General features: G+C 46.7%; 1 protein-coding gene across 4 annotated transcripts in view; it reads right to left on the bottom strand.

Annotated features, from left to right (window-relative positions):
* tnc (tenascin C) overlaps positions 1 to 13133 on the bottom strand; it is a 50917-nt gene extending 37784 nt beyond the window's left edge. For all 4 annotated transcript variants that reach the window (XM_035379930.1, XM_035379931.1, XM_035379932.1 and 1 more), the window contains exon 1: positions 12713 to 13133. The gene's annotated coding sequence lies outside the window, so the exon portion shown is untranslated. The remainder of the gene's footprint in view (positions 1 to 12712) is intronic.
* Between the last annotated feature and the right edge of the window lie 1148 nt (positions 13134 to 14281).

Genomic DNA, 14281 nt, shown 5'->3' with positions numbered 1-14281 from the left:
GAAACAATTCGGCACTGGTGCTAAATTACATTTTGCAGAACAGCCAAACCCAGGAACACATACTACAGATACAGTATATCATTTGCAGTGACACACGATGAAGGAATATGGGTCTTTGACCTACATATTGGACTCCCAATGCGGAATACTCACAGTCTGCAAATAAATCTGTAGGAAACATGGCACATTCTTTGGTCCCTGGGACCCTGTCTGGAGCAATGGCTGGCATCCTCAACTCTGATTTCACACGTTTTACTCTCGGCTAAGTTTCCTACTTTGAACTACTTCAAAAAGCATATGTGTTTTATATTGAATGAAACACACAGGCTGTGCTGACTATGGACAGGACCTTCTTGAAATCCAACGGCTGATATCAAACAGCTTCCCAGTGTGATTCGCCTACTTTCATCAGATTGATCTTATGGGGGTGTGCCCATACATAAAAAAAGTGACTGAGTGTGGTAGAAGAGATGATGTAGGCTCAATTTGGGCATGCATGTCTGTGAGCGTCCGGGAAAGCAACATGGAGGTGAAGAAACTGGTCAATAATACCGGTGTTGTCATAAAATAAGCATATGGCCATATATCCTACATCTGTGCAAAGTGTTCCATTGCATTAGAGACTGCATGGCTTGGAAATAGCTGAATAGTTAAATAAATAAATAACCACCCCATCATACATTGTGTCCCATAGCCAAGCAAAGGAATGTCAGCAATCCCATTGAAAGCTTTGTCTTTGATGCTCATTTCCAAGGTAGGCTGAGTGCGCTTTATTCTATGACTGCTTAAGGTTTCATTTCATGGGTAATAGCTCTGGTGCTAGGGAATGCACTGTTAAAATGCTGTAATGTCTCCCTGGGGTAGTGTGTTCATCAGTGCTTTTTGATTTTGAATGCACTTTGTACAGTAGTGATCATTTACCCCTAATGCATCATTTAAAAGAGAAGTTACTGCATCCAATCATTTCACCTCATGCTCCCTTGTATCAGAGCAATCTTGCATAAATGTGCTGCAACGGTAACAGGTAAACCAAGTAAGCAAAGTCAGAGGAGTCATAATGTGGGTCGGCTGAATCTATGAAACTGTACTCCGATGAGATCAGGCAAGAAGGCAAGGAGTGGTAAGGGGGCTCGCGATCAAGCTTTGGTGCGGCATTGTTCAGGTGTCATGGTCTTGCGCTGTACAATGGCAATCGCCTCTCCCTCTCAGTCATGTTAATAAAACAAAGCACTTTCAAAGAATGAACGATTGAAAGAACAACAAAATAAATAAAGAAATCCATTAGCTTTAACTTTTTTGGGCTTGCATGAATAACACCATGCTCTGTAATTTGTCAAAAGTAAATAAATTAATGAATAACTGAATAAAAAAAAGGAGTCATTGCTGAGAATAATAGCTCTTTGAAATAACCTAGTAAATGGGATTCGTTATCACCGGACGTAATTTCCCTGGAGTTTTCCACCTCTCGTGCCAGACTCCCCATTACTGTGACTACTGACTGTTACCCATTCTCCAGCCGTGCGCTCGTTAGGGTAATGTGGAAATGCTTGCTTGCCCCAGCCAGGGGCACCAGTCATCTCTCATGCCAGGCATTCCTTCCCTTCAAGCCTCCTACACTGGAGACACAGACCTCTCTGTACACTGAAGGTTTTCTTGTTTGATATTTATTTATTTATTTATTTTAAATTTCAGTGCAATTTTCCATGTCTGATTCTGAGATAAAATTATTCTCAGCCTATTTTCGTCCCCTGTGCTTTCGATCCCGATTTTGCAGTTCAGCATGCCTCATTAATATTGAGAGAGAATGGGATCTATTATACAACAGTTGAATTAGATTTAACACAAACAAATACACACGACTAAGTGAAGCAGCATTAACAAGTGTGTTTGCTATTTGTTTTAAGTTAATAGAGTCAAATGTGGGAGTAACACCCCAGCATGCACATAACCCCATTTTTAACGCATATTTAGCACTAAAAGCTTTTAAAAAGTTCAGAAATACAAAGAAAGCAGGAATGACTATTTGCTGAAACTATTGTTTTATTGCTTGTACGTTACAAGTGCTTTTTTAAAAGTCTAGCAGATATAAAACACCTTTCATCACATGCTTCAAATTCATTACTTACTAAGAAATGCTTCTGGAGTAGTCTATTAATTAAAGAGCGGTCGAAAGCTAGCCAGCAAATTGCTTTTGGAAAAAGATGTCACTTTTAAAATGGAATAATCTCAACCTTATCATGTGGGCAATTTCCCACGGATTGACAGCTCACTGCTGTGAGGGAGTCTTTGAGATGACCAGAAACCTCTGCTTCACGCTGGTATAATTAGATCCGTGTGGCGGCACTCAGAAATTTGCCACGTGTATAGAATGACAATTAAGTTTTAATGGCAGGTCACTCGATTCTTCACGCGGCTACCACTTACCTCATGCGTGACAGCATGTGTAAGACACAGATCAAATTAATTACTCAATACAGATGGTGTAACTGAACGCCAGATAGGTATGAAGGAGTGATTGTATTGCAATGATTCGGCCATTCGTGATGAAACATAATTTGACTTTGATTTGTTTCTCAGAGTGGTGTGTGTTCCAGGCCATGATAATAACAATCTGCATTTCATGTTGAATCAGCTACTATTGCCCATCCCATATGATTAGCCACTGTACTCCACAATTTTAGATATCCAATCAAATAATTCTCATGTAGGTAAAGTCTCAGCTTTTATTAAGTATTTTCACAGCAGTTTTTACACATTGTTTCTGCTGCTGCTATCAGCAGTTACATCATCAATGAAGACAAGTGAGCTAGCATCTGTTGCAGCCATACATGACCAAACCATCACACCCCCATCACCATGTTTCACAGATGAGAATGGCTGCTTTAGATGTTGGACAGTTCCTTTTGACCTCCTCACTTTGCTCTTGCCATCACTCTGATACAAGTGAAACTTTGTCTCATCTGTCCACAAGACTTTTTTCCAGAACTCTGAAGGCCCTTTTAGGTACTTCTTAGGAGACTGTAACCTGGCTATCCTGTTTCTGATGCAAACTAGTGGTTTGCATCTTGCAGTGTAGCCACTTTAGTCCTGTTCACAAAATAGTATGTGGATAGTAGTCAATAACACATCCACACCTACCTCCTGAAGAGTGCTTCTGACTGGTGTTTGAGGGTTTTTGTTTATTATGGTGAGAATTCTTCGATCATCAACTGTAGAGGTCTTCCTTTGCCTACAAGCTCCTTTGCTATTACTGATCTCACCAGTGCTCTCTTTCTTCTTAATGATATTCCAAATAGTTGATTATGAATTTTATATAATAATAATAATAATAATAATAATAATAATAATAGGTATAAGTATTATTTTGTCATCAGAGGGATTCGTTTTAGCACAGAAGCCTTTGTAGACTCCAAACACTCCAAATGGTGGGACCACTGCTGTTCATACAAAGTTTCATTCCATTGCAAGTAAGGGTGTCTTCTATCCCACCACCCCACCCACCCTACCCACCCTCCCAATACAACGTCTGCACTTTTCACTGTTTGGTGACATTTCCGTTGCTTTTCTGGGAGATGTCCTCCTGTCCAGGTGAAAGAAATGCATCTGTCGGCACACAGCCTGGCATCGCAATGCTCGGCCCCGCCCCGTGTATGCAGCGGAAATGCTATCTTGACAGCTGAGTCCTGGTGACAAATTGTCAGAGGTGAACTTGTGGTAAACTTCAGGAACCCCGTTGGGCATGGAGAAGTCAGCCACTTCCGAGGGCACAACCCCTGCAAAACGCAGTTATGCCCCTTCCACAGATGCGGCCTTGTGTCACATCGGAAGCAGCAGAATTACGGCACTTTTAAGTCGCCTTGATGCCTTTTCCAGATCTTTCCATTTCATCCCTCCACCCATCCATCCTAAAGCTTTTTTTTTAGACTTGGTTCTGGGGGATCACTTAACAATCCATGAAAAACCGTTCATAATTTAGATGATTCTGTGTGTCGTAATCAAGTAACAGCAGGTTTAAAACAGTGATGGGTTTTGGACCGAGATAAGCTTGTAATGTGTCTTCTGATGCATGAAGGAGAGTCAAGGAGGAGAGTTAATCTTTTGCTCGCACTTACTGGAATGCAAAGAATGACTAGTGATAGATGCTTTCCTGTTACACTTAGTCATAAACAGTAAAAGAGTTAAGAGTTGCAGTTTATTATAGTGTCCCAGATTTGAGGCCCCAAAATATAAAGCTTTACAACATTGTTTTTTCATGGTTGTTTTCCTTCTCCAGTTCAAAATAAATAACATTTTTGGTACCCGTTTTCCCATGTGGTTACTACACAAGAAACATTTTAATCTTACTGAGACACAAGAATGTGTAAAAATATGCAGTGCCTTTACCATAATTCATCTAAATTCAAATGAAGGTATACACATGTATAAGTGTTGAGAAAAAAAGTCTGTTTATAAAGAACACATATTAATAGTAGGATACAAGACCTGTTTCAGCTTAAATATGACTTTTTTTCCCTTTACATGCATATGGATGAACTTAGCCATTTGTTAGCCATTCCCCGCTTCAGTGTGGGAAAGATAACCAAGTTCCAGTCTTATGGCGTAGGGAGACAGGGCGTTCATGGGGGAGCCAGTGTGACAGGGTCGGTTTTGACAGTTCTGTCTTCAACATAACTTCCAAAGAAACAAAATTAGTAATGAAGACGACCGCTACATTTGATGTGCAACTGCAGCAAATGGTCCGTGGCTAAAACATGTCTCCCCCACTTGTCTTTTATATTAAAATGGGGGGTGGGGTGGGATCAGAGTGCTTTCTCGTTTCTTTTCAGTTGAATTATCAAGCTTGCCTAGTTTTGTAGGTCACCCATGACTAAAAACACGCTCGCTGTCTTCGGCGTACACTCAAAATCTGGGTCGCCCAGACTGCCGGGTGAACAGCAATCGTCTTGGGGGATGGGGAGAAGGGTATTTTCACCTTCAGAGGTGCCACGCAAAGGCATTTGGTGGGTGCTGTGTGGGTACCCGCAAGGGTGAAAGTCACAAATGAATGGCCTCTATAAGGATAGGATAAATGATAGAAAAATAGTGCATCTGCAAAAAATATTAAGTAAATTAATAGAGGAACAAAGAAAAGACATCCCTTCTGCCAAGCGGGGTAAAATCATGGAGATGAACAACGGGCGGCGAATACTGAAATTCATAAATCATAATCAAGCTGTTCATGCAAGGTGGACTACTCATCTTCTCCCCCCACCCCCCAGACACACCCACAACAAACACACCCGTGTGTCCGAAAGCCATTCCATATCGATCCCTGCTCCACCAAGGTCAGAATCGGAGAGACAGACGGATAGAGAGAGCTGCTGAATCTAGCATGGGCTCAGGTTATAATCATCAAACACAGAAATGGATTTCCAGGATGTCTCATAAGCTCTCCCCCCCCCCCCCCCTCCCTCCTTCCCCCCAACATGGGATCGATGGCAGAGGCGGACATGCTCTGGCATTCGGTCATATTACCGCACTCACAAATGCCATTTTAAGCCATCGGCACTATGAACTGTGTGTTTCAGCCCCATACCCCCTCCCTCAGCACCCCCCCTACCCACCCCCCCACAGCTGTGTGCACATTCCCTGTCACTGTAGGGGGCAGAGTGGCATCGCGGTTAAAGATGAAAATAAAAAATGGATCATTCCTTTCCCTGGAGAGCTTGCTGTTGTACCCTTGGGCAAGACAGTTTTTTGAGAAATGTACTTAACTTGCAGCGTACATATGTAATGGGAAAACATAACTATGAAGTCATACTGGACGAGGGCAGTTATCCCTGGCCATTCTCAAATTGAAGACACCCGAGGTTGTTATTAAAAAAAGCCGCTGTATACCACGAAATTATTCCCTGTCTGTGGACCTCTGTAGATTCCCCTAGCTTTCTTATTTAGACTGGCAACCGCTCACTTTGGACAGCCATGGCCCAACACCGTGGTTTGAGTTCAGTATCCATACACAAACAAATCCTTTGCTGTAGTAATAATAAGCACAACCCTGCATTTGTAAGGGTGAAAAGAACCCAAACATCACACATAGCATTCCTTGACCTTAAAGCGCTAAGAGTTTTGCCAGTAGTGTCTTCAGGTCACTGTTCCTTTGTTAGGCAAAGCCTTAGTTCCAAATTATTTATTGAAGGTAACTACAAGCGGGCTAGCCGATGTAAATAAACGAATAGATAAAATAACACCCGGTTCAGTTTTGCAATATGTGGACTCCAGATGACATTCCACATTCTAGACTGCTTATTTTATTTGAATTCTGGAGGTGAAACGTGGGCAAAAGCAGCTACACTCTCACAGCGGGCGATATCAAAAGCGGGAACTGCAAACGCTATTTACGTTTCCCGCGCATTTGAAAAAGTTTCTGATTTCCAACCCCGTGCATCAGGACAAAGAGAGAGAGAGAGAGGGAATAAAAAGCCGAATGAAGGTTAAATCAGTTGTAATAGCGCCGATACTTTCAGCGCCCAGCCTTTCGTGTCTCGGACTAGGACGGGTTTTTTTCTTTTCTTCCCCTGCTTAGATAAAGCATAGTGTTACCAGCCGCATGGAAATGAGAGGCCATTAGGGTCTCTTTTCCAGCGCAGTGGCGAGGCAGAATATAAAGGCTCTTTATAGGTGCGCGTGATGGCAGCAGGAAACCCGTGCGCTCTGACAGAGAGGCTACTGTGCGCAGGGCCGATACAGCAGGTCGGGCGCAGATGGCCGCGGGCGATGCAGACGCGGGATATCAAGCTCGCTTGTGCACGCCGGACTCCACCAGAAAGGTAAGCGGTGTCAGGTTGACTCAGAGGGGGGGCCTAGGCCACATCCCTGGGATTAAAGCCTACAAGAGCTATTATGTCATAAAAACCCTATAGCCAGAAGGGGAAGAAAGAGGTATTTCTCACATAAAACATTCAATTTCCAGCACACATACTGCGAGGGAGGGGGCCAGATAGGGTATGTGAGTGAGACAGAGAGAGAGGAAGAGAGAGAGACCACTTCCTATGTGCTATATATGGCACACTGACAATATTTACAATGTGTATTTCAAGCAGAAACTGAACGGAATTGATTAAGACCGAGAGAGGGAGGAAGGGAAACGGGAGTGACAAAAAGAGCGGGAGACAGAGAGAGATGAGTATGGAGAGCAGGGGTGAAAGAGAAATGGGGCATAGAGTGAGGAGGATAAAGAAAGGACGATCAGACGGAGAAGAAGAAGAGGGGTAGAGAGAAAAAAGAGAAAGTTACAGAGATTTGAACAGAAAGAAAGGGTGGGAGGGCGATAGATGGCAAGACAGCGAAGGGGACACAAAAGCAAAGGGAACAGAAAGGGAGAGGGGTCAGTGGAAATTGATGGCAGAAAGGGGGGCGTTTGACGGAGATGATGTTTATTGCATTAGGATACTGCTGTCCCCTGGACGGAGGACCCATAAATATAGTTAACTGCTGCCGCGGCGCTCTTCTGGCCGGGTCTGCGGAGGGAACGCCGCGCGCGTTTTGGCGCATTTGCCGCTCGTTACTCACCGGGGTCTTCATTTGCGCACTGAAGCCTGGTGACCTCACATTTTATTAGCCCGACCTCTGTAGCCTCCCGGCACAGAAGATTCACCTTCTCAAGACCTCCCAACCCCCTCCGAAACCACCACCACCCCACCCACGCCCCCCCACCCCCCACCTCCCTCACCCAGCAGCAGCTGCTAACGCCCCCACCCCCCCCCCATTCCCCCTCCTTCCTCTCAGCCACCCGTTAAAACCATACTGCAGAGACAATAAAAATTAGCCTGCCTTTCATTTGTCTGCTGCCCGCATTTGCTGAGTGGGGTCGCTCGAATGGCTCTCCTTTTGAGAGGGTCTTATGGGAGGACGAACGCAATAAAGTCACGACGGCTTCCCGCTTTCGCCCTCGGGTCAGCGAGGGCCGGTTTTATTGGACAGGGCCGTACACATCCTCGCCTTACTGGATCGTCCTGGTTTTGATTAAACTCGAGGAGCTCTCAGCGCCCTCGCCTTCCTGGGCCGGTAATCGGACCCGAGCAACGACAAGGAGACGAAGGCCTCCACGCGGGGAAGCCGGGCCGCCATGGCGGGATATCCGATGTCTTTCATCACCCGTCAGGTGCTGCTGTGACCACTCGTAGCCTCGTCTGGCACACGTTCATACTCTCTACTGACATTTAGGGGAAAAGAACACGTGCAGAAGGGAGAATGATAAAGGACGAGATAGAAGAAATGCTTCATATTCCTCACAGAGAAAGAGAGAAAAGGGCTCAGCTTTCCTGTCACAAGCTTTCCGATCTAATGGTTTTCTCTTCCTGCACTGGAAGGAGTTAACCAAGGCATTCATTTCTTTGCAAAAGATAGAGAATCTTTGAAAGGAATCTGCCAGCAGTAGACAGATGGTTTCTTTATTTCTCTCCATCTCTCCCCCAACCCTCCCACCCCCCCCCCCCCCCATCCCTTTCTGGAGAACACGGAGCTGAACAACGTCCAGGGAGTGTTTCCTCTGGACCGTGGTCCTCAGCGTGGCTGTAAATCCAGACCCTGGAGGCACGGAGGAATTTCTCTGTCCTTGGTCCTAATTCGGCGAGCTCGGGCTGTGCCACAGCTCACCGCTGGGGGAAGCGGGAGGACGCGACACGCGCTAGCATTAAAACAAGCGTCCCGTCACTAGGAAAAAACGGCAGACGGAATCCGCGTGTTACCCCCCGAACAGAGAACTCCCTTTGTTCTCGAAGGAAATAAACTCAAGAAGTGCAGAAAGAGGGCGAACGGTCGTTTTGGTCTCCTTGGGACATTGCTAGAAGAAGGAACAAGGAAGCCAAGAAGGTCCCAAAAACATATTGAGATTGATGAAAGGTTCGGATGAAAGCTGGTTCATAAGATGGTAACAGACACATCCGCCCACTCGTCTAGCGCTGGAGAAAAAAGGTCAGATCGAAATATGTTCCACTTCCTTTAAAATGCAAGCCAAAGCAAACATTTTGACCTGTCAAAACGGAGTGATTCTCCGTTGATCTCTATAATTATAAATAAAAAATACAGGTTTTTTTTTGTTTCCTGTTGCAGTGTACAGCTGGCTTTGGTGTCACTGAGTACGCCCCATTACACAAGTTCCATTCTTTTTTTCAATACATCGTCCATAGTTAGCTTTATTGTTCCTAATTCATTCAGGCGTGGATAGCGGGAAACGGCACGGAATGTTGGCCCGGGTTTCAGGGCATCTGTTTTGCCTCGCCCGAGAAAGGCAAGTCCGGATGAGCCCGGCTCACAGACGCCGCGAATGACCCAGACCGCGGAGGATCAAGGCCCTGAAGTCCCCCCTCCGAAACCTGCCGCCCGTAGACTCGTAGACGCTGTTTCCGACGCGCTACGGGCCACACACGCGTTCCAGAGCCCAAAACGCGGGGCGTCCCGGCCGCGTCGGCCACGCGCGCCGAACCTCTCCGCCGCTCCCCGAGCCCTCGCGCACTGAAGGCACCGCCAGCACAAAGACCTCGCGCTCCCCGTTCCCTCTCGCCTGAGTACCGCAGACACGTTTAAAACCACGCGGGATATTGGCACTTTAAAATAGATGATTCATCTGGGGAGAGCAGTCACAGGTTTCTGTTAACACGTCTGTACAGACCTGTCTTTCTCTCTTTTTTCTCATTCTCATTCAGCTTCTCTCACTTTAGTCTCCTTTTCTTTGGCTTTCTCCTTCTGTTCTCATTTCTCTTGATTTGCCTGTCTTTTTATCAGTGCTTCACTCTTTCTTTCTCTCTCTCCTCCCTCTCTCTCTCTCTCTGCAAATCTGTGCTTTATTTAAGATGTGTTGAATGATGCCAGGCTAAACCACTGACATGCTTTGTGTGCCACACCTTCCCTAAATGTCTGGATCCAAATGCTGAAAAAATGCATTGGTTTCTTTCTCAGCATGTAAAGCTCCTAGATCAGTGCAACGCATGACGATTACTTGTTGTTTTATTCTATTAATGGAATGGGGTTGACTAATTGTCTAAGAGGCGATCCAGAAAAGAGGAGGATTTCCAACAGGTGAGCGTGCACACTGGCTGATGGTAAAATAATAACTGACTCACACGAAAAAAAACACAGCAATTGGACATAAAGACTTAGGAGGTAGCCAATCGCTGTATGTGTGGTCCCTTTGTTACAGATGGAACACTTTATGTTATACATTTAGCTCTGTTTTCAGTTCCTTTTTGTATTCTCAGTGTTATATTTTTGCTACCTGTACATCAGAAAAGGGTTGAAACAACCGACTTGTTCTCCTGTCATCAGACAAACCGCAAATCTTGCCAGCGCACCTTTCCAAATTTAGTGGCTAATTAGCGTCCTGGAAAAAGATTTGCACAGTGACGACTAGAAGCTGAACTGTTTAACAACATCAAATTAAGTTCATGTCACAAAACAAATTAGGTCTTGTTCGGTAAATCCATTCGGGGTGAACGGAATGCAATGTAGTAGCGAATTTGCTGTGCTGTAACTATTTCTAAGGGCCACAGGCTTCGCGGAGTGCAGACAAGTCGGTGAACCGCCGATAATAGCCAACAGATAATTACACATCTCTGGCAGAGTGCATTCTGCGCGTGCCATTTCTTGCTTCCTAGTTCCGATGAAAAGCACGCAAATTCCTCGGGGTCTCCGTACGCTTCTGCACCTCCAGCAGTCACTGTGAGGAACAGCCCCCCCCCCCCTCCAAGTGCATTATCAAAGCTCTGGGGGTGGGGGGGGGGGGGGGGTTTGGGCTGGAAACAGGGGAAAACAGCTGTCCAAACAAAGGGAAGTTTCTCACCCACCGTCTTGCGGGGTGTCACATTCAATAGCCGCTCGGCACAAAGCGGCGCCATCATAAAACATTTACACACCCACGCCCGGGCAACGGCAGCGGGCGCTCCTCGGCAGAGACGCGCACGCCGCTCGCTACGAGCTCAGCACGTTACGAGGAGCTCCCCCCCCCCCCCCCCGGCCTCACGTCGTCCGGGAGCAGCGGAGGGAAAGCTCGCTCGGCGCTCACTGAAGTCTTTAATGGACTTCCCAGCTCAGGAATGCAGGGCAGGTTATCCCACAGGTAACCCTTCAGAGCGTGGCAGGGAAAGGCATCTGCGCGCGCAAGCTACCCACGAGCCAGGAAGGTCAGACACTCGGGTCAAATTTAAGTTCGCCACGAGGAGATAATGGATTTGCGTCTGCCTCCATTCATGCATCCCAGCATCATTTCTCCTTCCAGAGTGGAGAGAAAAAAGACGCGTCTGTGTTTGGCGGGGGGGGGGGGGGATCTGTGGGGGGCTGCATCAGTTGTTTCAGTTCCCACAGTGATTCCCAAAACAGATAATTGTGATTGCACCTCTCCCCTGATGTGTAATTACCCACCCCGGACCACCACAAACCCCAGGATGCTGGGGTCATTTTGTTCCCCAAACACCCCCCCCTCCCCCCTCCAACACCCCCCCCCCCCACCCCACCCCACACACGCTCAGACCTCCCCACACAGACGCTCTCACACGCTCCCCCCCCTCCCCCTGCTCTCTCTAGCGCGTGCGGGCGGTTGGGTGTGATCTCTTTGTTCGGCGCTGCTCCAATCAGAACCCTCGCGGCGGACGCCCCCCCCCCCCCATACCCCCCCACCCCCTCGGCGGCCGGGCGGTCCGCGAGCCGCGCTCACGGCGGGGAGACGGGGGAAGCGCATTGGTGCGGGCTACCTCGTAAGCGCACACCTTTAGCGAGGGAAACGGAGGGAGAGGGGTGGAGGGGGGTGGAGGAGGGAGAGGGGGGGAGAGGGGGGAGAGAGGCGAGACAGGCAGCCCAGCCCCCTAATGCAGACCAGCTGCCGCGCTCCCGGGCTGAGGGAAGGTGTCTGCTCCGCTTACAGTAGGGCTTACAGTAGCTGCGACGGGGGGGGGATTTTTCTTGGCGAGCAGCGCTCACGCTGGCTGAAGCTGGGCCAGGTGATCACATCGCCAGGCAACCCCCGTCTACGCTTACAGTCGCTCCACAGCTGAGCCGGGTAACCGATCCCTCCCTTCACACCCCGCCCCCCCTTCCCCAACCTTCATAATGCCCGTTTCACATCCCCGACGCGGGACAGGACCCAGGAGCAACGGCATGCAAAAATATGTTAACAATTCCCCTAGCAACCATAATTGGTACCCTCCAGCAACCTCACAGTCCAAGGCAGTAAAGCAAGGCTAAGATGTGCTTTTGCTAATAGGAGCCAATATTGCGAGACAAAACTTCTCTTTTCCATTACATTCAGATGCAAGCATGAAATGCAGCTGATTCAAAGGGACCAAAGTTTTCCAACCAAACCACTTGCAGCAATTAGAGAATTCCACATAATTGCCAAACACAGTATATAATTAATCACAAAATAATGCATCCTTTATTTAGTTACAGTCACTGTGTCTGAAAAATAAAAGAATCCGTTCAGAAAATAAAATAAACTCAAAATTTTCATGTTCATTAAAACTATTTTCAATTCATTTAAGAGCCAATTTACATTAATTTACAATGTAACATTAACATAACTCAGAAGTCAATGTCAAATTACCCTGCAGTATAAACATAATGTGAAAGATGAAAACATTCAGAAGCACTCATAGAAAATGTACAATGTCTGTGTGAATACAGAATCAATCAAGCTCCCCAACATTTCAAACAGGTAGAAAAATGTGACACCTGCACTTACCTTAGCAGAACACTCCCAGTCTCTCTACTACAGGATCCTACAGAGCAAGTTCACACAACCTGGTTCTCTGGAGTGACTCTTTCTCTCGTTTTTTAAATGGATAGAATACAGGGAATGTTGGGATTTAAGAAGTGAGCTCTAATTGGTTTTCTGATGTGTGCCTGCGTGCCTCACGGTGGTAAAGAAAGGACAGCTCTGCTTCCCCTCGTGATCCGTCTACTGCATCCAACCAAAGAGCCTGCTGATGCTGTAGCCTGCGAAGAGGTGGCAGTCGAGAGAGAGCGAGCACACAGAAAGAGAGAGAGAGAGAGAGAGTGAGTGAGTGAGAGAGGGAGACAGAGAGAGAGACAGAGAGAATGGGAGAGAGGACAAGTAAAAGAGAGAGGGAGAGAGAATTCCCCTTCTCTTAAACAGATACTGTGGTCAGACCCCACTCCTACCGTCGGCTCTTATATACCCCCCCCCCCACCACCACCACCACAAGACACACACCCCCAACCCCCCCTGACTGTGAACTGTGGAGCTGAAACAGGATGCCTCTGGGCTGCCTTACACAAAAAAAGCAGAGAAACAGAGGGAGAGGGAGAGAAACAGTAAGTGAGTGAGTGAGTGATTGAAAGGAATAAAACCCACTGGCCACACAGAGAATCTGCATAGTTAGGAGGATTGGGGGAGGGATAACCCAGGAAGCTTAACATTAGCAATTCCCAAATACTGGGAAGAAGCACCACGAGAAACAAAACCTTCATGCGTGGTCATAATGTTCAATTGAACAGAATACCAGTACTACTATTGTATTTACAACTATATTTACACTTAGCCATTTTGCAAGATATAAGTGCACATACACTTAGTTAAGACAACAACAGCAATTACTACTACTACTATTACTTGCTGCTACTGCTACTACCATTACTACTACTAGTGCTACTACTACTACTATCACTAGTGCTACTACTACTACTACTACTACTAATGCTACTACTACCATTAGTGCTACTACTACAACAGCTACTACTACAACAGCTACTACTACAAATAATAATAATAATAATAATAATAACAATTTTGATAATAATAATTATCATTGATATTAGTATAATTTTTTGTTATTATCATAACAACAGCAAGAATAATGATGATAATGGCGCTTCTGCTGCAGATGACAGTGATGCTACAACGATGAAGACCGAGTCAGATATTCAGAGCCTGGTATAAATGTATGCCTGCTCATCAGTAAATGATTACCCATATTTCTCTGCGTCTCTCGTTCAGAATTACTCGACTGTCTCTCTCTGAACCGTGTTGGCCCTTATTTAAAACCAGTCTGGCAGAGATCAGCCCTGTTCCTGCATGCAGCCCTTGATTCTTGTGTTGAGACACACGCCCCCCCACCCCCACCCCCACCCCCACCCCCCTCCTCACCCTGGTGACCCTCAGGTTTCCACGGCACCCGCGTGTTTGCCTCACGGCAGCCTCTTAATTCTGGCTGCAGGTAGAGCGTAACCCCGGAGGATGGCGGTCGCAATTAGGGGAGGAGGGGAGGGGGGGGAGGGGGGGGGGGGAGGG

This window comes from Anguilla anguilla, chromosome 10 (genome assembly GCF_013347855.1).
Source record: "Anguilla anguilla isolate fAngAng1 chromosome 10, fAngAng1.pri, whole genome shotgun sequence".
NCBI lineage: Eukaryota > Metazoa > Chordata > Actinopteri > Anguilliformes > Anguillidae > Anguilla > Anguilla anguilla.
The sequence above is the reverse complement of the archived record's forward strand: the minus strand, read 5'-3'. Positions and strand labels throughout refer to the sequence as shown.